Here is a 25,223-nt window from a genome sequence, read left to right on the forward strand (position 1 = left end):
CAAGTAGATGGCACTGCCTTGACAGCAGCATCAGAACCAGCACCAGCAGTACCTCCCTTTCCCCCAGCCCCCTGACCCAAAGGCAGATGTGATCTCTCCCCCACACTGCAGCCTCACAGGCTGTGCTAGATGAGAGCAAGCTCTCTGATTTACTGTCCCACATAATCCCACAAGAAAGTAGCTGCACCGCTTCAGCGCTTTGCACTGCACAGAACTGCTTTCTGTACAGGGAAATATTAGCCACCCTTCTCTGTCATCAATCTTGTCGGGATCTCCTCCACATGTTTGAAGAAAGCAGAACACGATTTACTGTCTGCCAAAAGGAAAAAAGAATGAGGCAAAGCCGCCACAGAGCAGAGCAAACATCTGGGGAGCAGAAAAGAAGGTACCTTGGGTGGAAGATGCCAAGGGAAAAGTGTCTTTAGAGGAATCTGCTGGCTCGAGAATTGAAGTTTAATCAGGTACAAAATTCAGGCAGTGTCCCCACACAAATCTCTGATGGGAATGGCAACTTCCCCTCCACAGCACATGGCAAAGGCAGCTCAAGAGGTGAGAAAGCTGCAGGCTTTGAATCAGCACAGTTGATCCCCACTGAAACACCAAACTCCTCAAATGCAGCAGGCTCCGTGCCTCTATCTGCAAAAGGCACTTGTTACTGCACCCCGAGAAAACACAGTGCTTGGACCATAAGCCTCTCAGACAGCTTCGTACAGAGTGTAAAGAGTCACAGCGCTTCAGAGATAACACAATGTAAATGAACACCGACACAACTCAGCGCCTGCAGCAACTTTCAGGTATTTTCAATCAGAAATAACTTCTTAGTAATACCAAAATATTTTAGTGTTACACTCAAGAAATTCAGAACATCTGGGTCCTCGAGCACTTCCTCATGGGCAATATCTATAGGGGATATTCTGGGACCTTCGTAGAGCAGCTAAGTGAGGAAGAGCCAGATGTGGAACTAGTTCCTACCAACAAAGCCCCATCACAGAGAGGGGTCAAGGCACAGCAAGTCACCTCTCTCAGGGCATTGCCTGGCCAACGTCCATCAGGGAGAACCACCGAGCTCCTACCAGAGGCAGAGCACTGTACGTTTGCCTTACGGGAACAGGAGTGACATGGAGGAAAAGGGGGTCCCATCTGTGGGACGAGGCCAGGCAGGACGGATGGGCAGCAGAGGGGAATGCTCCTTGCTTGCTCAGCTCCCAGCCCTGTTTCCAGGCTTGTTCTGGAAGGCAGGAGCAGGAGAACCTGCAGGGCCTGAGGGCATCAGTCCTTCCCACGGCAAACAATAGGAAACCTCTCATTGACTTCCAGGAGACACTGCTCTGAAGGCTTTGTGCTGCCTCCTGCTACCGAGAAGGAAATGAAGGTGTGGAATCCTGTCTCCACGTGGGAACGATCCACCACAGCCCTCATTGAGAAAACCGCACCCCAAACTGAAAACCAATTATCTACTTAAAACAAAGGGACTTCCCTTCCCAGCTGGCCCCTTCAGCCTGGGATTGGCATCAGGGAAGCTCAGCACGATGTTGTGAAATAGACAAGCAGCTTCAGAGACATCAGAGCAGAGGCTGGGCTGGCCCAAGCATCGACCTGTCCCACCTTCGTTGGTACCTTTCCTTGCCAGGTCTGTGCAATCAGGAGATTATCTCACAGACAAGCATATTTCCTGGTCAGAAAGGTGAGGCCAGCAACCAGCTGAACTTCTGATTCCTTCTAAGCTCAGTGCCTGCTCAATTCCACTACATCCCTGCACAAGTGTCCTCTGTGAGCTAAAGCCGCTTTCAAGTAAGGATAGACAAACCTCTTGAGATTATCACATCACACACTTTCTATTGAGCAGCCACTGCTCAAGAAGCCCTGGGCTTTGCAAATAACTTGGTTGGAAAAGACCTTTAAGATGATCGAGTCCAACTGTTAACACGGCACTGCCCAGTCTACCACTAAACCATGTCCCTAAGTGCCACATCTCACATCTGTTAGATACCTTGAGGGATGATGACTCCTCCATCACCCCCAGGCAGCCTGTTCCAGTGCTTGACAGCCCTTTTGGTGAAGAAATTGTTCCTCATATCAAACCTAAACCTCCCCTGGTGCAACTTGAGGCCATTTCTTCTCATCATATTGCTTGTAACATGGGAAGAGACCGACCCCCACCTTGCTACAACCTCTTTTCAGGTCAAGAGCAACAAGGTCTCCCCTGAGCATCCTTTTCTCCAGGCTGACCACCCCCAGTTTCCTCAGTTGCTCATCACAGAACTTGCCCTCTGGACACCCTCCAGCATCTCAATGTCTTTCTTGGAGTGAAGGGCCCAAAACTGAACCCAGTGTTCAAGATGCAGCCTCACAGGGACAAGTCCAGGGGACGATCACTGCCCTCATCCTGCTGGCCACACTATTGCTGACATAAAATCATGGTCTTCTACTCCCAAAGCAGCCAACCTACATCACATTCCTAAGCCTTCTCCCTAGCATTTGAGGTCTTCTGCTGTTTGGAAGTCTCAGAGCAAAGGTGTCCGGTTAGTTTAGATGTCACATCTCCACTTTTTGCCAGCCTGAGCAAACTCGGATGAGTTATTACAGGTGCAGAAAAGGGCAAAACCAAGCACATGTTCCCTGGAACTTGTCTGCACGTGGGTACCTAGAAAACCTCAACTATAGACATCATCATTTTCCTAGGGCACACCAAGGAAGTCAAAGCTATGTGCTCTTTTGTATTCCAAATGCTTAATTTTCCCTTACTTCGTAAATGATTAAGTTTGCAGACACACAAATTTCACACGTTTTGGAATTCTTTCAACATTTGAACACACATAAAATGTGGTGCTTCAGCAGCACCTGAGCTCTGCAACAGCCTCCAAAATAAGACAGAAATAAGCTATGTCCTGGTCTAGGAGATTTAAGGGCAGAGACTGAACTGAAGAATAAGATTCGAGCTGCAAGTTGAAGCTATAGATGATTTGCCAGTTTAAGCCCAGGTGTTGTAATCCTGTAACCTGTCTACCTCACATGCACAAGATGCCTTCAGATTGCCTTTTTAAGCAGCTGAATCAGCACTTCACCTTGGTTCCCACAGCATTCCCTGCAGGACAGCAACGAAGAGCTGGGATCCAGCACAGCACTTGCACAGAGCTGTTCTGGATCAGGGTGGAGGGGTGAAGCCTGAGAACATTTCTGATGTCAGAAGCAATCAGGACATGCTAGAAGGTTCCACCATGACACAAAAGACTGTGATGCAACCACTAGATATTTTCATCTCCTTACAGCAGAGGATTTCACTTCACAACCTCGCAGCCCAGAGGTGTTAAACGCATTGTTGTACGTGAGCAAGATTATATTTAAACATGGCAAGATGCATTGAATCTCCCTTGGTGGCAAGGCAAGTGACCTCTCTTACCCGAGGTGGGAAACCAGCACATCCGGCCTCTGATGCATCCCTTAGATACGCCAAGTTGTTAGGTGCTAACTGACATGCAATAAATCTGGTTTTTAGCTCGGTTAATTACCAGCCTTGTGCTCATGAGTAATACGATAGCATTTAAGGTGGGGCAGATTTTCCATTACAGAGCCCTGGTTGCATGAATTCCATGAGAAGTGTTTTCTGCTGGATGCAGCTTTGACAGAAGAGAGCTCTGCTCCAGCCTAAGCTTCTCAACCCCAAACCACCCCTCCAAACCACAACAGCCTTCTGCAGAGTGGTTCCTTCTGCAGGATAACACTCTGATCACCTCCACACGCATCACTAGCACTGCTGTAGTTGACCTTGGACTAGTTTCATACCTCTCCAAACCTCCCCCTTTCTATACTATGGCCCTTACATCAACAGTGTTGGCAATATCAGATGGATTGGAGGACATTATGCCTAAAAAAATAAGGAAGGAAATAATGCAATCCAGCCAAACTACTTCAGAAAAATGAAGTTCGAGGAACGAGGTGCTCAGGTTCCCAGCTGCAAGTTGCTCTGCAGCATGGTTCAATTCCATGTAGCAGCAAACTGGAGGATTTGGTAAAGGGAAAAACAGAGCCCCAACAGGAGGAAATTCTCTAGGAGACAGGACAAAGTGGTTCATGAGAACACCTCTCTATACAACAGCAAACTCAAAACATAACCTCTGTAATCCCAACCTACACAGCTCACACAATGTGTTGTACTTTTGACAGAGCAGAACCCATTGAGACAAACCTCAAGATGATGCTTTTCCAAAATACCCCTTTGCAGAGGCAGGTAGGTTCAAAGCAACCTGCATCAAGGCTCAGTACAGAGAAGTTTTTTCTCAACAACAAGCTAGAGGAAAAAAGTCCATATGCTCAAAAATGTCCATGAAGGATTTTGTACAAACATATGCACACAGTAAAAGGAATAATGGGAAAGCCCCACGACCACAGCCCTTGCCTGGAAGCCTGAGCTTAGGTCCTAAATCCAATACAAGGTCAAGGGGAAGGAAACGCTATCAGATGAGCCCTGGTCTTACAAGAGCAGCAGCAGGCCGGGACTCCAGGCAGACTGTCCTGGAAAGCTCAGCCTCTCCCAACACAAGCCAACCACATATCAAAAACCTCATTTTCAGCCCAATGTGGAAACCTTTCGCATTTGCAGGGAGCTCCACAGATAGGACCACAATATACAAACAGCTCTTTGTGGAGCTGCAGTGATTTACTCATCGCATCTCAGCTCTTCACCTCCAGGTCTACTCAGTGCAGCCACTGACACTCAAGGTTTAGTCTGAGCAGCCTGAAACCATACACTTACCCTCTGACAAAGAGGGACCCAATGCATTGCTACCCATGCACCCAGCCCCATGCTCCGCCTTGCTTTCCAGCTGACAGCTTTTGGTCAGAGGACAACAGAAGATGAAGCAGGGGGGAAGGAATAAAAATAAATCCCTGCAGATTCTCATCTTCCTTCTCTAGTCTCCTCAAGTCATTGTTTTGCAGTACAAGTATTTCAGCTCTCACTGCACCAGGGAACAGGATTAGACAGGTCACTGCGGAATCAGATTACAGACTTTTACCTTTTTAACTTTTCTTCTCAGCACGTAGGCTGGCGAACTGACACCCGGCGAGGGAGCAAGCAAGGGACAGGCATGGGTGGAGATGGCAGCAAAACATCAGTGATTCAGTGAGATTTGCCAAGTCATTGGAAGTTCTCACGATTCCAGGACCTAAAAAAGAAGATAAAAAGAACCAAATGGGTTAAAATTAAAGAGCTCAGAAGAGAAAAAGTTTACATAACTCGTGCAGGCGACAAAAGGAGTACAAACGTCAGAACGTGGCCTGATAGAATTTAGTCCTAAAGGGCTTAATTTTCTTTCCAATACAGAATGGCATTTTCCCCTCTCAGCCCCACAGTTGCCTGCAGAGCCAGAAACCCCTTGGTACCCTGCAGTGCATGGCTGGTTTGTGGGGATGCAGAGAGTCCCAGTATTGGAAAGGTTTGGGACTTTACAGGGGACTGTGGCAGCCACAGATTCCAAATCATTAGATGAGTCCTGCAGTTTCTGAGATAAATTGCTGTTTAACATGATGTTCCCTCAACCAGGGAGTACATCTGTCCTGCCTCAGCATCTCTCAATTTCTTCATGTGACAGCATATTAAGATTAGATCTTAAGAAGAAGTTCTTCCCTGTGAGGGTGCTGAGGCGCTGGCACAGGGTGCCCAGAGAAGCTGTGGCTGCCCCATCCCTGGCAGTGTTCAAGGCCAGATTGGACACAGGGGCTTGGAGCAACCTGCTCTAGTGGAAGGTGTCCCTGCCCGTGGCAGGGGGTTGGAGCTGGATGAGCTTTAAGGTCCCTTCCAACCCAAACCAGTCTGGGATTCTGTGATGATTCTATGATCCTGCAATGCCTGCAGCAAGTCCAGGAACTAGGACTGAATAACATTCACACAAAGACAATCCCAGGCTTGATTGGAAGACATCAAGAAATGGAAAAGATAAAGAGCCCATTCCAAAGGATAATCATTCTGGTAAAAGCATGTGTTAAACGTGTTATGTCTGTTTATAAATTAGAGCTATTAATGCTCATTACAATCTTCTGTGATAGCACAAGACAGCTTGTGTTCATCTTCTGTCTTGCAAACTGAAAGCTACACTGCCTGTCCCCACACTGCCTGCCCAGGAGCATCATACAGATTAGTTAATGCTTGAAACATCTTAAGTATGATTATTTGAAACACTTATTTAAACTAAGCCTTTTCACTGCAGTTAGCACTACTCCTGCTACATATTGATACATATTGACTCTTAATATAAAGAGTATTTTTGAGTGTATTTTGAGTATAACAACATATTTTTCCCCCCATAAGATACACGAGTTACTGAATTTACTACAATTAGCCTCAAAACAGAAGGAGCATAAAGAGATTAAATTAATTGCCCAGATTTATGCAAGGCAACCATGGCAGAGAACACCACAAACTCCTTCTCCAAAGCAGAGCAGTGCCCCAGTCAATGAACCGTTCTTCCTCTATTAATGCCTAAATGACAGGGGGGAAATAAATTACCAAATAAACTATTTGACCAGCTTGTTTTTTTTAATTTGTTCCCCAGTTACCTTCGTGTTTATTAACCTGGTTACCCCCCACTTTGTTATTCCAAGTCTTATCACCCTCAGATGTCAACAAGACAGCGTTTCTACCACAGCACACTAAGTTACCAACACTGTCAGATAACGCAGGGGTCATTAGCTGGACCTAGAAGACAGTTCTCATCTCATCCTACACCTGGAGCAGGCAGCAAGCCATGGACCCAAAGGCAGGTAAGGACATGGTGTGAAACACAGCGACTGTGAAATTCCCAAGCCTTACGAGTTCAAACCGTGTGAACAATCGTAGATGACCAAGAACAACCTCTGGCAAATCCCAAGAAGCCAAGATGTAAAGATGTAAAGCTAAATAATCCTGTTTCTCCGCTGCAGGGCGTTGCTCATGAGTAACACTACAGCACCCAGGGTGTGCTGTGCCTCCCAGCACCATGTCCAGCTTCAGGGACCACAAGCTCTAAGGGAAAAACCACTTGCCTACAAATCACAGCCTGCAGGGAGTAAAACCAGGGTAGATTTCCCTCAAATAGCATCAACCTCTAATGTCAATTCAGGGTCTAATCCCCAGGGGCACACTGTATGGTTTTGTCTCAAAACTACTGAAGAAGGCTCTGACACATGATTTCAGCTCTGAGTCATCCCCATTTGACCAAATCAACTACTTTCCCAGCCAGAGGGATAACGAAGACAAACCAATATGAGCTGCATGCCAGAAAATATGCAGAAGAGCAGCTAAGTTTATTCCCCCATTAAGGGAACTATGAGCTAAACCCAACATTTCCTCAAGAGCATTCTTAGTGTATGTACATTATAGACACAATGAGTTTCTGATGGTTTCATCACATTCAAACAGAAGCCTGAAGTACTGATTTCCAGAGCTATACAGTGATTTCATATCATGTGGTTAGTTTAGGAGTCCTTCCTATATGGCACAGCCTCCACAAGTAAACCACAGGCTTCCTCCCTCCCGTCCCTCCAATGACACCCATGGACAAACAAGAGAAACCAACAGCTTTAGGCAAAGACCAAAGAGTAGACTTTTGTCAACCCAGATGAACCTCCAAAGCAGAGGACATCATCAAACCAAGAACTGGAGCCACCTCCTCCAAGTCCTGCTGCTGGGGACACCGTGGGGCCGAGGCAGAGCCCTCCACCAGCCTGTGCCTGCCCCCAGGGCTCTGCACAGCTCAGGCACCACTGCAGACATTCCAGCATATCCCAAAATGGCCCAGAACATCTTCGCTAATAAAGTTCCTGAGATAAAGACTAACGCAACGCTTTTCACAGGCTTCTGCTGGGTAATTACAAGCCTATCACTTCTGAGTTAATTACATACAGCTAAAGATGTTATTATGTGTAGATGGAAAAAAACCATCGTACTGGAAACAAGTTCCTTCTGCTCTTAGTTGGCTGATAGCTAAGTATTTCCAGAGAAGAGGAAAGGTGGGAAATCTCCATTTAAGCGGTGAGCGTGCTGTTGCATAACACTTCTACCTATGGAAGAGGGACCTGGGAGCAAACACATCTCAGATGAAGCACCACCTGAACCAGAAGACCTTTGAGACTCCACTGCTTGTGTTTGTGCCCTTGCTGTGACTACAGGCAGGAAGGGGTCAGGGAAGACAGAGATGAGCTGAGAGCTCTTGGAAATAAACCCAGATCCTTTGGTGTGCCAGCACCAAGATGTGGAGCAGTATTGGATCCAAGCATCATTTTCTCTAGAGCTTCATAAATTAGACATTGGGGTGTCCAAATGGTCACCTGAAGGTGTCAGTGGCAAGAGCTCATTTTCTCTTAATGCTACCAGGGAAGGGTGGTAGGCTCAGGGAGCAATTAAGCAGCAACAAGTCCTGGTCCCTATTAACTGTAACTTCATTTTCAAACGATAAGCAAAGACAAAAAGGCATCATCACATGAAACATATGTGCAGCTCACCCCTTTCTTGGTTTGCAAGGGGACAGGGGGACATCTCTGCACATTTCTGGAGACAGAAAGTTTCCAAACAACATTTAGTACATGCACCCAGGAAGCCCACGCAAGGGCACAAAGAACATCATATTCCCCACCCCGCTCCATCACTGCTCTGCTATTTTAAGCAGATAGCTTTGAAAAAAAAAGACGAGAAGCAGAAGAAACCCCGTCAAGCTGCAACAATTAATAAATGCCAAACAGATGCACACCAGCCTCTGTGGGATGATGTCTGCAACAGGCCAGGGCAAACCCCAGTGAATGCATTTCCGAGCTGGGCGCCTGAGGGCTAGAACAGGTAGCAACAGAGAGGGGGAGGAAAAAATTCACCATTATAAAAAGCAATTGTTGGAGAAAACACTGAAAAGGAGCAGGCAAGAGAAGTGACAGTGTGGTTAAACAGTGGAGGTGGGGAAAGTAGCTGGAGATGCTGTCAGGAGGTGGGATGGGCTGTGTGCTGTAACCAGCCCCAGCTAACGGTCCATCACACGGTCACCACAGCCCTGCCATAGGTATATGGGGTGGTTTGGCTGCTGGGATGGACCCGTAGCCTTCCCTGGGAGATGATTTTCCAACAGTGTTATAAGCCTGGCTCAGCAGCAAAGGCTGGGAGCTCACACGGTGTGTTCCTGAGGGGTCGGCATCTCATGCTGCAGTGACCACGCGGCTTCGGAAAGCTGCTTGCTCTCATTAAAGACTCCAATGGATGCAGAATTTACTCTCGCCTTCCTCACAAGTTGATCTAGTATTTAATTAAACTCCAAATAAACCCACACACACTTTCTTGTATGAAATTGGCCACTGGCTGCTTCCAGTGGCCAGTCTCTGCCCGGGTGTCTCTGCATTTCCTGGCGTTGGGAGCGTTCGTGTATCAAGCACCTTTTGGAAAGATGCATCACCTCATCTCGTACCACTCATCCCATTCAGGTGCTGCTTCTAGAACTGAGTCAATCCTGAAAACATTTGCCACCAATATGTCAGGTATGTAAATTAGTATTTAAGTTCTGATGCCTTGTACCTAATTAAAGACTTAATCTCCAGCTGCGCAGCTGAGACAGAGCAGCCAAGGAGGAACCATTCCCAGACAGCAGTTCACAGATGGTCCCTGCTACTGAAAAAGTCGCCTTGTTTTGGCAATTCCTGCTGAAAATCAGAGCTACTCCCTACTCCAGTCATAGGGAAATCCCAGCTTTTGACATGTCAACCTGGACCAAAAGGCCAGCAGCCTCAGTTGAGGTTCATCCATCACCATCACTGCAGCGATGAAGGCTCAACCCAGTGGTGGGCAGGCTGTCCCTCCACCATCTCACCTCCCCAGACAGGAGAGAGCTCCTGCAGCAACTCAGGTGTGGTTTTGCCTTTGCCTACCCACCCATCACCCTGGCTGCAGGAATGCAGCATGGTCAGTCCTGTTTACCCATGGAAACATCAGCCTGTTCTATCAAATGCACAACTGAAACCATTTCCAAGACACTTGCTGACCCCTCCACACCCATTCTGCAGTACAGGAGGCCAATAATTATTTACCCAGCAACATATTAAATAAAGAGACCAAAAAAAAGCAGCAAGCTTTTAGGACAAGCAGAACTACTTATCATTTCCTTCAATCTAGGGTTGGGTGTTTGAGAGTCATTCGCCTGCAGGTGATTGACAGCAGTGTTTTATGATGAAATACTGTTTGCAAAAACATCTTGCCTAAAAATGGTTCCACCAGAGCTAAGAAATTCCATCAGCTAATCTGACGTTGCCACCCACAAAATGTATTTCTCATGGATACAGACGTACCAGCCCCAGGACGCAGCATCAGCGGTGGGGTGGGGGAGAAGCAGATTTAACTGATGTTCTCCAAAATTCTGCACCCTTAGAATCAGAGGATCAACCAGGTTGGAAAAGACCTTTAAGGTCATCAAGTCCAACCATTAAACCATGCAATGAGGAAAACCAAACACCAATTTTAGTGCAATTTGGCCTTTGAATGAGGGACCTCACCATGCTTTGCAAGGCACAAGCAAGTGCTGTTTGGTCTATTCTTAGCCTCAAGCACCTTCACATGCCCTGGCCACAAGCTCCCCAAGTGCCCAGCTTTCTTCTATGAGCTGCTTGCAGTGAGAAAACACTGTGCACAAGACAAGACCCAACATGTTTCCTCTTTGTGATGTGTTCGGACACCAAAACCACACATCTTTGGAGAGTGCCTTTATTCAAACTGCCCAGGACAACAGTAACATGAAGGCACAGAAGGGTTTATTCATTTCCCAAGTGGAGAAGGAACATTAAACAGATTTTGCAGCCTGTGCTGGCAGGAAGGAGGCAATATTCCCATTCTGCACAAGGGGAAACAAGGATACAGAGAGATAAAGTGGTCAGCCCAGGGTTTCTGAAGACCATCAGTAGCAAAACTGAAGTCAAGAGTCTCTGCATTCCAGTGCAGTGCTAAAATATATGATGCCATGGCTAGACTTCAGAGAGAAGCTCAAGAATGTTTCAAACTTAGTTTAGCTTCAGAAAGCAGCACACAAGGACACCCTTGAAGTTAATGAGCCCATCAGCACACCTAAAGTTTAAGGAAATTATTTGAGAACTTTCAAAGCAGCAAGTCAGTAAACGCCCTATATTGCCCAACTGAAGTGACCCACAAGCTGCCTTACTACCCCCAACATTTTCTAGGTTTGGTAACATCCTCTTTGCTCTTCAAAAAGGTGCCAGAATAGTCAAAAAGCCCTCAGCAAAAATAAGCACAGAGGCAGAGAAATAAATGCAACCCCTTCTTCCCAGTGTTCCAAGCACTGCCAGCTCCTTGGAGAGGAGTATCTCCCACTCCTTTTCAGGGAGAGAGCCACCCCCAGGGTCACCTTCTCCAGCTTCCTTTGGGAGTCAAAGGGGAGAGCTGGGAGCCTACATCCCAGCCTAAAATAAAAGTCCAGGGCTGGTGTGTTGCCTTATCCAGTTAGATCAGCCTCTTCATTTCTAGATGACTAAATGAGCTGTGACAAGTTTGGCCCGAGTTACGTTCAAGCAGCCTCCCACAGAAGGCTTTCCAGATGCTGCTGCATTAACCTCGGCGATACACTCAGTAAATCCAAGGGCCACCCATTCTCCTTACAAAGCCCTTGGGCAGTTTGTGTCAGTCAAGCCGAAGCCAGGTCCACACAGTGCTCACACCCTGCTTTGGTGTCAGCTTATGTATAAACCACGACAGTGTAATGCACTCTATCCCTGTGAGCACAGCACGGATCTGTGACAGGGTTTGGAACAGACACAAGTCAAAAAAAGAAAGGAAAAACATGAATAAAACCAAAAACATCCATGGAAAGTAGGGGTTTTCAAAAGCACGAGGCAGGGAAGGTTAATTAAACCAGCTCGGGTGTTCCCTGCACCTCGGGCTAGTGTTGGGAAAAACAGCCCACATGCGCACAAGCAGAAAAAGGCAATAGCCCATAATATGCACCCAGGACTTCTCAAAAGCTTTTACCTAAATGTTGCCAGGGTGATGTGTACATAAGTGTGTCCTTGCCCTGAACTGCAATCACCAGCTTGACAGAGAACACCCAGCCGGGATCCGCAGGATCCGTAGACAGGCAGTGGTCAGGGAGTGGAATGGGACATTCTGCTGGGTTTAACCCGAGGTCCCACCAGCTGTGGGGAGCCCTCGGAGCACCCCATGGCTCCCACCCCCCAAAAACCTGTGGGACAGCCGGGCTGAGACCACCCCCCAACACATTCCTACTTGGAAGGAGGAGACCGGAACTAGGAGCACACAGGAATGTGCAAGGGCAGGGAAGATGTTTGTTTTTAAAGGAGACTTTCTTAGAACATGATTCACCATATCAGACACTCTTAGGAAGGGAGGCATCTCACCAGGTGTTACTGACAGGGACTTCAACTACAGCAAGTGATGGTGGGTTTGATCCCTCCCCTAGAAGAACAGTTTGTGGGTGAAGTTGCTCTCACAGACATCAAGCCCTCTCCAGCTGTGCCAGCTGCTAAAGGAGCAACAGACTCTTCCACGTGGATGGGATGAATCTGAGGCAATGCTCAAGAGAGCCTGAAGGACCACAGCCAAGTTCAGAAGATGCTCAAGTTAACAGCCTGCACTCTCCACCCCACTGAGCTCCCTGGACCGTTGCACAAGCATCACCTCAGCATCTGGGAAGGACAACGAGTGTAAAGCAACAGGCTTGGAAAACCACCAAGACAGAACCAGGCCACATCTATGCTTAATGAAAAAAAAAAAAAAAAAGCTCCTCAATAGCTTCCTTGCAGAAAATTACACTTCCAGGAAATTACTCCTTACAGGAGCCCTGTAGTCACATCCCCCTTGGCACTCTGCATCCCTCCTGGAGGGAAATCTCCAGCAGCACCCCAGCAGCAGCAAACTCACAAATCTTAGCTTCCCAACACAAAACCAGACCAAGACCCTCATGGGATTCACACCACTGAGAAACCCAGGCAACTCTGGAAGACATTACTAGACCAAACGCACCCGATACATCCACTCAGTATAGACCTCCAAGCCATGTCCCCATCCTCAACCAGAGGAGACCCTTTTTATGACCACCTTTGCCAACCTGCCCCTGTTGTGCAGATGATGCTGGCTGCAGGAAGCAGAGCCAGGGACCCTGCAAGAGCAGTTTGACAATTCCAGGACTTTCTGAAGCGGTTTTGTTGAAACTGGCAACTTAATTTGCAAAAAAAAAATCCTCTGGTATAATTTCGGAAGAAACATTATTTCCAAGTTAATGAGAAAAATATTTTAATTACAGTATTTAACATGTTATGACTGTGCCAAATGTTCTCTTGGGAAGGCTGCGCATATTTTCCCTGAACTTCAAGCAGGGGAGAGCGGAAGAGGGAAGGGGGGAAAGCGCAGGAGGAAAACCGCAGAGAGGAAGACAAGCAGTAAGGAAAGGCTTTTGTAAAAGCAACAACAAACTTCTCAAGCCCCTTGTCAGCTATTAGCTGATGTAAAATGAAGGCAGACCATGTAACAGCAGTTCAGTGGCTCTCAGTACTGGTTAAGGTGCACAAATCCCTTGATCTTGTTAATAAGATAAGGCCTGGTTGGACGGGGCTTGGAGCAACCTGCTCTAGTGGAAGGTGTCCCTGCCCATGGCAGGCAGCTGGAACTAGATGAGCTTTAAAGTCCCTTCCAACCCAAACTAGTTTGTGATGCTGTGATTCGCAGCTTAAGAGATCCAGGGATGCTGGTGTTGCTCATCACCATCCTCCTCCAGATCCCTCCAGCCTCTCCCCACACTGCCATGCGGGTACCATGTTCACTGCCCAGCCATTGGCAAGCAGTAGGAAGCTTCTTCCCTTCACAGACAGCTGATGAGGTGATATTTGTTTTCTCTGCACGGCTCAACAGAAATACAAATTTCCCCATCCAAGCTGCAGGCAGGACTAAGTGGTGGCTCCTGTCAACTCAGATTTCTTTCCTGATGAAGTCCTTCTAAAGCAGCTACGTCTCTCTCCCTTTTGGGGACACTTTGTGCTTGCTCACTGACCACAAGTCCCACTGCCAGGAGGCAGCACCACAAAAATAGCATCAGTTTCAGGTCTGTAGCTTGATATGCAAAATTGCCATATCTGGCAGATGATTCATTGATCCAAATGATCTTATGACGGGTTCTCAGGTCTTTATTATTCCTGAATCACATCTACTCATAAATACCAGAGGGTTTTTTCACACCTAGTAATATTACAGCAAAGAGCCGAAGGAGGACTCATTCTAGTTGCCTTTAAAAAAGTACTTCCTCCTCTTTCCAGCTCCTACAGGATTACAGGAAGGGACCAGCAGCAGAGGCTCCCCAAATAAATCACTACATCTGCTGGGACTTTTGGTTTCAGCTCCTCTTGAAGCAATTAAAAAGTTAAATAATGGGAGAAAGAAAAAGAGGACGAAAATAAAACCAGAGTCATTGTTTACTTCCCCATGTTGGTTTTTAGATGATATCAAGCTCTTAAGCAGGAACTCAAACAGCAGGGACTCACTTTGATAAAACATATCCTTCCTCCCTGCTGCAGGCATCTGGGGAGTAGCTCCTGCGAGCTTGTGATCCCCATTCCCCTAGAATAAGAGTGGGATTTTCCAGTCACATAAAGATGCTGAATAAACCCTGAGGCTGGCAAATCCCAGGACCTACCAAAAAGGCTTGGAAAAATCACTCACTCATTGAGCTGAGACAATTCCCTGTTGTCCTCCTGAACCCAAAACCTGCAGAGCTTCAATAGTAGAGGAGCTGGGCCGAGAATAGGGGGGAGAGGGGCATCTGCAGCCCCAAGTTTTCAATACATTGATCAGAATAGCTGCGGAAAACATGAAAGTAAACTTTCCAGTAAGTAAAGTATTCCCTCAGCCCTTCCTTAATAGCAAAGACTTTATAACAGCCTATAAAAATTGACCTCCACATCTTTGCAGGAAGCAATAGAGTGATTTCCTCACTGCCTGGGGAAATAATAGCGAGCCACGCTAGGAAACAGAGCACCATGGGTCACATTGATCCAATGTCCCGGTCCATCCATGGGCAGGGCCGGCTGCAAGCCAATGTTCATACATGAACCCCTGACCTCCCAACCAGGAGACCCACCTTGAGCAACGTGCCCCACCACAACCTGTCGAGATGATTAATGCCCTCGACATGCAGGGCTGGCACGGGCTGCACATTAAACCACCTGTGTCATCTGTCAGGCCTCGAGAAGACACTGTTAACCACAGCTTCAAATTTCCTGAAACTGGAGATAACTGTTGGTTTTGGCCCGGCTCGGAAACGTGCCCAGTGCACCCGGCTCGAAGGCTCCTTGGGAACGTGTGATTTAATAGGAGACAAGGAAAGAAAAAAGCCCTGACTCTAGCAAAACTCCAGGCTGGAAGGAGGCTTCAATGCACTTCAACAAGCTGCATTATTGCTTTTTAATATTCCCCCTAAACTACCTCTCCCTCCTGCTTCAAACGCTCGTGCCATTAGAGCAAAGCGCTAGGCAAGAACTGGGAGCTGTGACAAAAGGCAAAGTCACACATCGCGCTGTGTGTGCACAGCCCTGCCTGGCTTTTTCCAGCTCCCACCCATCTCAGGCAAGCTGAGTTTTGGAAACCAGTGTGCACATGCAGGGAAAGCCTCAGGAACAGGGGCAGGGCACAGCTTCAACACCACTGAACACCCATCCAGCAAAACCTCCCTGTAAAACCTTCCAGGTGCCCAAAGGATGGGGCTGCTCCAGTTTGGGGTTTATTTTTCTTCCAAATGAAGATGGAAAAATCTTTTGCTTGTTTGAAGAAGCCCCAAGGCCTCCGGCAATGGTGTGGTCAGCTCCACACTGGATGGATACACATGGTGTACGATGCGTAATGCAGGTGGGTGCACAAGAGGGGTACTCAGAGCTCAAAGTTGCAATGTAAAACATGTCTCCGAGTTGGCAGGAGCCAGGTCTGCTCAGAGCAGGATGATTAAAGCACAGCTCTGGCCTATTTACTTGTATTTACCAGCATGGCCTCATTTTGCCGTCTGGATAGGCACAACTCCCTGGAAAGCTGGACTCAGATGGGCTGGGCTGAAGGAAGCACAGCGTCCCCCAGAAGAAAACCAGTCATCCCATTGCATTGCACAGAGCTTTCCCTATGGAAGACTGCCTGCTTCCACCCCTTCACTCACTCCTCTTTGGCAAAACCATGACCTTAAGCCTCCCTCTTTTATTGCCAGTCACGCAGCCGCAGCCTGGGAGATGTTTTCTTTGGATGCAGCATGTAACAGAAGGAACATTTAGATGGCACTTTCCCTGGCCAGGTTGCACATACCCATAAGGACTGCAGCACCTTCGCCCTGGTGGATGGAGATACCATCTATGCCACCACTTATGACACTATTGGCTCATCCAGCCCCGGGAAGGCAGCCCAGGGACACCAGCACATCCCTGTGCTGGGATCAGGATCCAAACAGAGCTCCGTGCAAAAGCCCCAGAGAGCGAAGGAGTTAAAGCAGCCTCATTGCTGAGGGATTTCTCTGTAATCTGTACACATGTCCCGGGGATCAGGACTGTGGGTGGTAGTGCTAGTCTGTGGCAGTCGGTCAGGCCCATGGCCCAGCACCTGACTCACTCGGAAAGCCCTCTTATTCCAGCACATTTCAAATTTAATTAAGAGGGACCTGTGAGGGGCTTAGTGCTGCTGTGCCAGCCCCAAAGCTCCCCCAGGGGCTCTGCACAGAGGCAGGAGGAGACACAGCCCAGGGGTGGCTCGGCCAGCACGGGAGCCTCGAGGGTTCTGCAGCTTCACCCAGACCACAAAGCAACAGCGGGGAGGGGGAAAAGAGGAAAAAGAGGGGGGAAAGCAAAGGTGATGCTGAGAGCAAAGGGTCAGATTCTTTTCTGCAGAGGTAATAGTGGAACCAGGAGGAAATGCAGGTTAATGAAAAACGGGCTCTGTTGGTTAAAGTTTGCCAGCCTGAGAGTGCAGAGTGTCTGGGATGCAGCTTTAGACGCAGCATCAAGCCAGGTCTCACCCCATGCACAGCCAGTGAGGAGGGGAGCATGGCAGCAGTGTCTGCTCCATGAGCAGAGATCGGAAAGGGAACGGTGCTCTTCCAATGGGAAAACTGCTGGTTCTTGCCATTTAGGTTCATCAGTCCTCAAGGATTGTGTTGATCCCCCCTCACCTTGGAAACGCATCCACCCTGGGTGCCATTCACATAAGAGGCAACCATGGGGCATGTCAACATGCACTAGTTTTAATCTCCCTTTAGGACAACCTGTCCCAAGAAAGTCAGCTCCATTCAGGGCAGGGACCACCAGTGTAATAGTGAGAACATCAGTCCAGGAGGAAGATCCCCAGCTAATATAAACAGCTTAAATAGAGACTCATTTCCTAAAATTAGTCCTACGCCAAGATCCCACATGGAAGTTATGTCATTAACTGCTAACACAATTAAGCTGGATGACAGTAGCTCTATGCCCTGACTTGAAATTTGAAGTCTTCATCTGAGGTTGGGATCTAAGGGTTTGGGTGTCCCCCCCTCCCCTCTATTTTTGGCTACTTGGCAAACTCACCCAAGAAGGAAATTAGGAAGAGAAACAGTCTCAGTGTCAATACTTCGCTGAGTCTATTTACCATGGGCTATTTGCACTAGATAATCACTCACAAGTGTCTCACCTCCTCCACTCTTCAAGAGCCAAATGATGTCATGGAAGTGGCATCCAGAGCAGGAGCCAATATGAACCAACATAACCTGGGCCCAGCAGGAAATTGCTGGGGAGCACCTACAGACACATCAAACACAACTCCCCTTCTCCCCTGGAGCTGCCTTTGCCAGCACAGGGGCACAGAGGGGGGACACGTCCCCTCGCCCACCCCGAACAGGGGCTGAAGTGCTGCTATATGAGCGCCTGGGCAGGTCCAGAGCTCACAACCACAACTGCACACAGAGAACATTGAGAGTTTGGTGCTTCACCTTCAAACAAGCCCAACTACAGCCATTAAGCAGCAAGTCTGTCAAATCTGCAAACGAGTCACAGCTCCAGCTGAGCCCTGTGTCCCTGTAATTCCTCTTAGCCAGCGACAGCCATGGGAGCCATCAGCATCCAGCAGCCTCTGTAAGAGCTAGAGCTGCCAGATTCCTCCTGGCTGAGCCCCAGCCTTTGCTCTGGCTGGGAATGTCAAACCCTACCCGGCTGCAGTGACATTTTCTCTGCACCAGGCACAACTGGAAGGGGTTATGTGAGACCCCCAGGATGCCCTAGCGAGGCTCCTCGTTCCCCTCTTGAGGACCACCAAGAGCATCTTCACAGCCTGAGGCTGAGCCAAGCCTACCTGATGGGAAGCTGTGGACATGAGAGGGGAGGTAGATGTGGTTAGAAACATTATGTAGAAGAAAGAGAAGAGGGAGATTTCCTAAAAGGTGACATTTGGTTTTACAACATTGGCTTTTTTCTTTTTCAAGGATGGTGCAATTCAGCCTCTCAAAAACCATGTTCCCTTTCGCTTAGCAGAGTAAGATGCAGCTCTGCTGTGGATATAGGCTGAGAGAGCTGGGCTTGTTCAGCCTGGAGAAGGCTCTTTAAGGGGAGACCTTGGAGCAGCTCCACTGCCTAAAGGGGCTACAAGAAACCTGGAGAAGGGCTTTGGAGAAGGGCCTGTAGGGACAGGACATGAATAAGCAGCAGGGTCCAAACTACATGTGGGTAACTGCCTGGTGGCCACCTCCAAACCACAACAGGGCTATAGCATCTTGCCCAGTCACTCAGCTCAGATGCTTTCACTCCCAGAGGAGGCAGCCACAGAAGTCAGAAAACAGGCTCCCTGCTGCTAGAGAAGCAGCCAAGGGGATGAACCGAAAGTACCCGAGCACAGAGAACAACATGGGTCTGCCGGGGTGGCTTCCGCCGGAGCCGGTCCCACACCCACTGGGGTCACCCATGCGGGATCCCACCCAACCCTCCACATTCCTGCACCCTGGGAGCCGCTTCCATACAGCCAGACACAGGCTCTGGCACTGCAGTCCCAGCCCTGCCTGCGCTACGGAATCTGTTAACCAGGACAAGCAGCAGGGAACTGGGACAGAGCAGGACCTCCTGTCACCAAGCACCTACCAACACCATGCAAAAACCCCCAGGGAGCTCCATGGGGTGCCAGCCTCTCCCAACAGCACCCTGGTCCCAGCAAGGTCCTGCCCCATGGCAAGCGGCCACCCCAGCACAGGGAGGGCGGCAGGAATGCTAATACACCCTGCACATGTCCAAACACGTTTCCTCCGGGCGCTTTTGGGGCCACGGAGCTGCTGCCCAGCTGGGGGAACTTGGATGAAGATCAGTCTTGGGAAGAGCTCTCAAATCCCACTCCAAACGCCTGCAGGGCGGGACAGTGGGCTGAATATAGGCAGCCAGGGGGAACTGGGGCACTCCTTGGAGGGGACCCCCATGAAGAAGAGGACCCCCTTCACCTGGATGGGCTTCCAGTCCCTTGCAGTGGAGGGGACGCCCACAAACCAAGGACAACTCACAAGCTGGCGTCTCCCCCAGCTCCTTTCAGCTCTCTATGGGCAGGCTCCAGAATGCACACACAGGGACCGCAGCGACAGGCCCTGCATGATCTTTCCTTGGCAGAGCTCAAAAAGAAACATCTCGGCATTTTATCCCACTCTTGGAAAAGCTAAAAGCAAAGAGGGAGGAGGGGGGTGTATCAGATGATTAAATGTCCACAGCAGCTGAGAGAAAGCGGAGGACAGGAACATGGGAACAAAGCGGGGAAAAAAAAAGTCTGCTTTTTATTATTAAACTATTCTCTCAGATTTCTAATAAGCAGGTTGAAGTTTAAATTACAAGATCTCTAACAAAGTCAGGATCCAAACAGTTCAGGAGCCTCCAGATAACAATCGCCTTTCCCCAGATCAGTTTCAAGTCATTTCTTTGCAGGGACAAAGCTCCCTTTCAGAGCAGGGCAGAGGGACCTCGGGGGTTTTATTACCCTCAGCATTGTAGCCCCGAAGACGCAGTGGCAGGGAGAGAAGCGGGACCAGGACTGATGGGGAACAGTGGGAGCCCAGCCCTGGGAAGCACAACCTGAACCCCTGCTCAATGCAGCCCTGCAAGTCACCCAGATTTGGGGTGAAAAAGGAGGTTAATGGGGATCCCTGGGTGTACGCAGGGCGCCATCAAACCTGGTCGAAACAGCAGTGGAAGCTGCTGTTGCTCTGGTCCCCATAGCGCAACCAAGTTTGGATGCTGTGCAGGATAACGACAGAGCCAAATGATGTGCCACAGCTTGTTAGAGAAGGGATTAAGCCTTAAGTATACGTTCTGCGGGTAATCTGGCAGGAAGGATATACCAAACCCTGATAAATTAAAGCTCTGCTGAAATATAAGGGAGAGAGACATTTGATAGTCATTTGGGAAGGTGAAACTAGGCGAGGAGAAGCAACCCTCTGCCAGGTGATAAGGAGAGAGCTCCTGGAGCAAACAGCAGCGCAGTCTCCATTTACAGCAACGCAGATGATTCCTCCCATAAGATATTGGATCCAGCATCCTTAGTGCCTGCTTCAGAAGCATCCTAAACTGGAAAAGCCTGTGTCCAACAAACCCCCTCAGGGCAGGGTTCCCAAATGTGTGGAAGAACCTACAGACCACTGCCTTACTTCAAATCCCTGGGTCACAGGACCTCTGAGGTCTGTGGGCATGGCTGACACAGAGATACAGGGTGCCTTGCAAATGTAGGTGTCCCAACCCCACTTTTAGCAGTGGGTTTGGATACGCCAAACCCATCTCCAGATCAGGCACATTGGGTATGGCACCACCTCCCTTCAGCCTATGCCCCCAGGAGGTACCAGTGCCTAAAGAGGCAGCAGCACTTGGACTAATTGGGGTTAATTAAGCGGGTGCAATAGCACATTGCACCATGCCATGACCATCAGCTTGTCAGGAGCTGGCTAGGGGGGACCCTAACACCAAGACAACAGCTTGGCACTTGCATCCCCCAGGACCAGCTGGCCAGCACGGTACTCATAGGAGATGATGGACAGAGCCCCACCACCCTTCTCATCCTCAGCATGGGGAGGGAGGATTTGCCTTAAGATATCCCCCTTTTCATCGCTCCCCTTGCCCCCATCCTGCTTCCCTTTCCATGGCGATGGAGGGAGGGGGAGGAATTTCCATCTCTTTTCCCCATGGGTCTTCCCCTCTCTCCCAGCTCCCCCCTTCTCCCCCTCACTCAGTATTGAGGCCAATAATTACAGCTGAATAGGCTTCCAGATTCCCATGCTCGTCAGCCTGCCCTCCCCTCACACCCGCCTCCGCCAGCCAGGAGCAGGGAAGGAAGGATTAGCCACTGCTGACCGCAGAGCAGCCCGAGCTGGGGCCATGGGGCAAGCAGGACACACACAAGGTAACACAGAGCCCCACATCCAGCACGATGCTGCAAGCACAGCCCTGTCAAAGCCAACAGGAATTTTCCCCATCCTCCCCATATGTGTTTGGCAACCAGCAGAGATGCCTGTGAGGCAAAGGGAAGGACTGCCCCGCATGGGGAGCTTAACCTATACATAGCCATTGTGTTGATGTCCCTGCTCATTGCAGAGGGGTATGACTAGATGACCTTTGAAGGGCCTTTCCAACCCAAACTATTCCACAATTCTACCAGCTGGTGTGTAAATCAGTGCACACCCACCAGCACACTAATTTCTACTGCTTGGCACAAATAGAGTTGGATGTAAGAAGCCAAGCTGGGTATGATGCTGGAGATCTTTCTGCTGAGCACAGGGTTCCCCAAGACACAGCCCCCCAGCCCTACAGCCTCTCAGTGCAAGCGTCATGCACTAAAGGCTCATGGCATCACTGCTGCTCCCCTGTTTCCAAGCAGACTTGAGGCAGCAATTCCACCAGTGTTACACTGTATTGGCACAGCAAAGCTGAGAACAAACCAACATCTCCTAAACCCTCTCCTCTGCTGGAGCCAGCAACTGAGACTGAGTTTCCTCCTCCTCACACTTGAGGAGCACATCCTGGGCATCCCCAGATCTGTCCATTCCATTTGTCCCACTTCAATGCTGGTTATGTCAGTGGCACACACAGAAAAACAAGGAATAAATGACTTGAATCATCACTTGGGACAGTTTCAGCAGGGACACGCTGTGCACAGGACCCTGCACCCTTGCCCACGCACTGGTCATGGCTGAGAGATGAGAGCAGCTCTAACAAGCAGCCTGGGAAGGGGGAGAAAGGTGATTTAATTCCCAATGCCAACAACCTATATATCACCCTGAAAAAAACTCCCCCCACATTTTCCTGACCCAGCCTCCCTTCAATTCCCCTAATTAATTCAGAAGAAAATTAATTACAGTGGGATTTTCAGGAGCGCGGCATCTAATGATCAACTCCAAACCAGATAATCTCAGACTCCCATTCGCGCTGCCAAACCTGGCTCTCCCACCTCCCCCTTCCCACCCCAGGACAATGCCACACTCCAAATTGGGCAGGGAAAGAGTCGCTTGGCAAAAGCAAATCAGAGCAGTAAGGTCAGGCCCTGAAAAACAACAAAACTGCCTAAAGAAACCCCAGCGTTAATCCTGTCATGCTTCCGCCAAAGATTCCCCTTTTCAAGTGTTTTCTTCCTGGTAAACAAAGTTCTCTCCATTGGGCTGTGAATTTCAGGGCACGGTTGCTTAGTAATACCAGGCTGAAAACCAGGAGGTTCGTCCTCCCCCTTCACCCTCCCTGGTCCTCAGAGGATGGCACAGGGTTTAGTAAAAGAAAGAAACCAAAAAGGCTGTTGGAATCCAAAGGAGGGCAGCTGATTCACACAATTCCTCCTGCCTGAAGCAGAGTTTTGCTTGGAATGATTTGGATGTGTGCACAATAGAGATGCTCTCCCCATTCCTCCCCAGGAGCTGGCTCTGCTAGTCTCCCCTTGCTCCTTTTGGGATGCTCCCAAAAGCTCTTGATGCTGAGTGCCCAAAATCAGGCTCCACATCCCCACTGAAGCAAGGACCAGTCCAAACCCTGCCCTCAGGGCTGCCCCTGCTCACCCAGGGCTGGAGGCAGCTTCACCCCGTGCCACTTTCAAAAATGCAGCTTTTCACCAAAACTGTTTCTAAAGCCAGATTTTAGTGGAAAAGATGAGAGAACAAACCATTTTTTAGATTATATTAGGGGAAATACCCTCTCTCCCCTGAGAAAACAAGCATTAGCAGTGCTTCCATAGCATTCCCTGCAGCTGGCACCAGGATGGAGACCCCCACCCCTCTCCCTGCTGCCTGCACATGTGTAAAACCTCTGTCCTGCTACAAGAAACAAGCAGCAGTTGTGATCAGATGGGAGACGCAGCCAGGGCAGGCAGAGAGAGCTGCCCCTGGTGTCAAAGGTGCAGCCCCAACAGCCCCTCAGGCTTTTCCCTACCACCAGCCTCTGAAGAGATGCTCCAAGCTGAAGAACCAAACCCTGACAGCAAAGTGCGGAGCCACAAATGTAAGAGGGAGAAGATAAAGCCGCAATTGTGCATCTGTCCCTGGGCTGCAGCAGCACCAGGTCGCCTGCGTCATCCTCCAGACAGCAGCACCCACAAGGCCGAGGTCTATTCTCTGTTTGTTTTCCCAATTTCTCAGCAGCAAACCAGGCCAGTTGGAAAGAAAAAGGAGTGAAAAACAGAGGGGAGGAGAAGGGAGGGAGGGGGATTAAACCTCTGCAATCGAGTTGTCCATCTTTGCGAGATTTTAATCCTGCCATAGCAAGGTCAGAGGTGAACTCTGGGTTAAAGGGCTTTGTTTTGTCCTTGGAAATAGTGGCAGACAAGAGTGGGCTGGTGACTGAAGGCTGGAGGAGGGCAGCAGCACGGCCTCCACTCCCAAGCACTGCTTCCAAAGGACTGGCTGCTTTCAACTCTCTTCTCCAAGAGACATTTCACCCTTAAAACCTCTTGTCTGTATTTCCTATTTTAAAAAACATTTCTTTTCCAATGTTTTAAAGTTTCTTTTTAACTTTCTCCTCCAGCCAGACAGCAGCCAGGTCCTTCACCAGTACTATTGTGGGCTGGGGAAAGATTAAGTTCTGCTAAACGAGACAGTGCACCTTTTTAGACTCCCTGAAGACACCGAGCAGGGGAGAGGCTGCTCCAAAGGCTGCTCAAGGTGCTGGCTGGGAGTTTTGTTTCCCAGAGGAGCATCCCTCCCACCCGCACCGCCTGTCAGCACATCAGGACTTCACTTTAATTAAGCAAACTCTCTTAATGAAGTCATAACTCACCGCACACAAGTTATCCCACCCCGGGCTGATGCGCGGTTATCCCGCAGCATCCCCCGCCGCGCGTTCCCATGACAACGCCGCATCCCGGCACGGGAAAGAATGGGTCCAGAACGATGACATCACCAGCGGGGCAGCCAATGGGCAGCGGAGGCGGTGATGTCATGGCCGCGCCCCCGGCCACCGGGGGTGACCGTGGTGGGGTCCTGCGGGCAGCGAAGGGGCAGCGGCAGCGTGAGATCGGGGTTAAAGCCAAAGGTCCAACTGTTGGAGATCTGCCCCATCCCTGGCAGTGTTCAAGGCCAGGTTGGACACAGGGGCTTGGAGCAACCTGCTCTAGTGGAAGGTGTCCCTGTCCATGGCAGGGGGTTGGAACTGAGTGAGCTTTAAGGTCCCTCCCAAACCAAACCACTCTGTGATCTCACCCCAAGCCTGATCTGAAGCTTTAAGGCTCCCCAGTCACCCCCCAGGTTGTAGACCCCACCACAGGAAGCCTATAAGCTGCAACTTCATGAGAGCATCAAGCAGAGCAAGACCCAGTGACACAGTGAGAGCAGCCACCAGCGCTGCAGGCAGGGTCTGCACCAAGGCTTGAGAGTCAGGTTATTGCTGGGGAAGTCATTGCTGAAAAAGTAGATCTAAGGAAAAAAAAGGAGGTGGGGAGGCAGAGGTGCATTTCCAGTCAGCACTAGGAGCACACCAGTAAGGAGGTTACATGAGAGCAGTATCAGGAGAGCTCTGGACCATGCAGCTCGGTCACATCAAGCACAGGCAGTGTCCCCCTCTCCAGTCCCCCATCTGGCAATAGAACAGCGTGACTCAACGGGTGACTCACCGACCTCAAACCAAGCCAGTGATGAAGCATTTTGTTCAATCAAGCTTTAGATTATCCCAAGCTCCTAAAACCCCTTGCAAGGACAGGCACTGAACCCCACGCCAGGCTCAGGACCCCATCGCACCCCACAGCCCCGGTGGCCCTGGTGTGGTGCCAGCAG

General features: G+C 49.5%; 1 long non-coding RNA gene across 3 annotated transcripts in view; it reads right to left on the reverse strand.

Annotated features, from left to right (window-relative positions):
• LOC115616760 overlaps positions 1–24,267 on the reverse strand; it is a 122,177-nt gene extending 97,910 nt beyond the window's left edge. For all 3 annotated transcript variants that reach the window (XR_003994380.1, XR_003994381.1, XR_003994379.1), the window contains exons 1-2: positions 24,232–24,267; positions 5,016–5,165 (exon numbers count right to left, since the gene is read on the reverse strand). This is a non-coding gene — a long non-coding RNA (uncharacterized LOC115616760). The remainder of the gene's footprint in view (positions 1–5,015; positions 5,166–24,231) is intronic.
• Positions 24,268–25,223: the final 956 nt, after the last annotated feature.

Source organism: Strigops habroptila, chromosome 14 (assembly GCF_004027225.2).
Source record: "Strigops habroptila isolate Jane chromosome 14, bStrHab1.2.pri, whole genome shotgun sequence".
In the NCBI taxonomy this organism is placed as follows: domain Eukaryota; kingdom Metazoa; phylum Chordata; class Aves; order Psittaciformes; family Psittacidae; genus Strigops; species Strigops habroptila.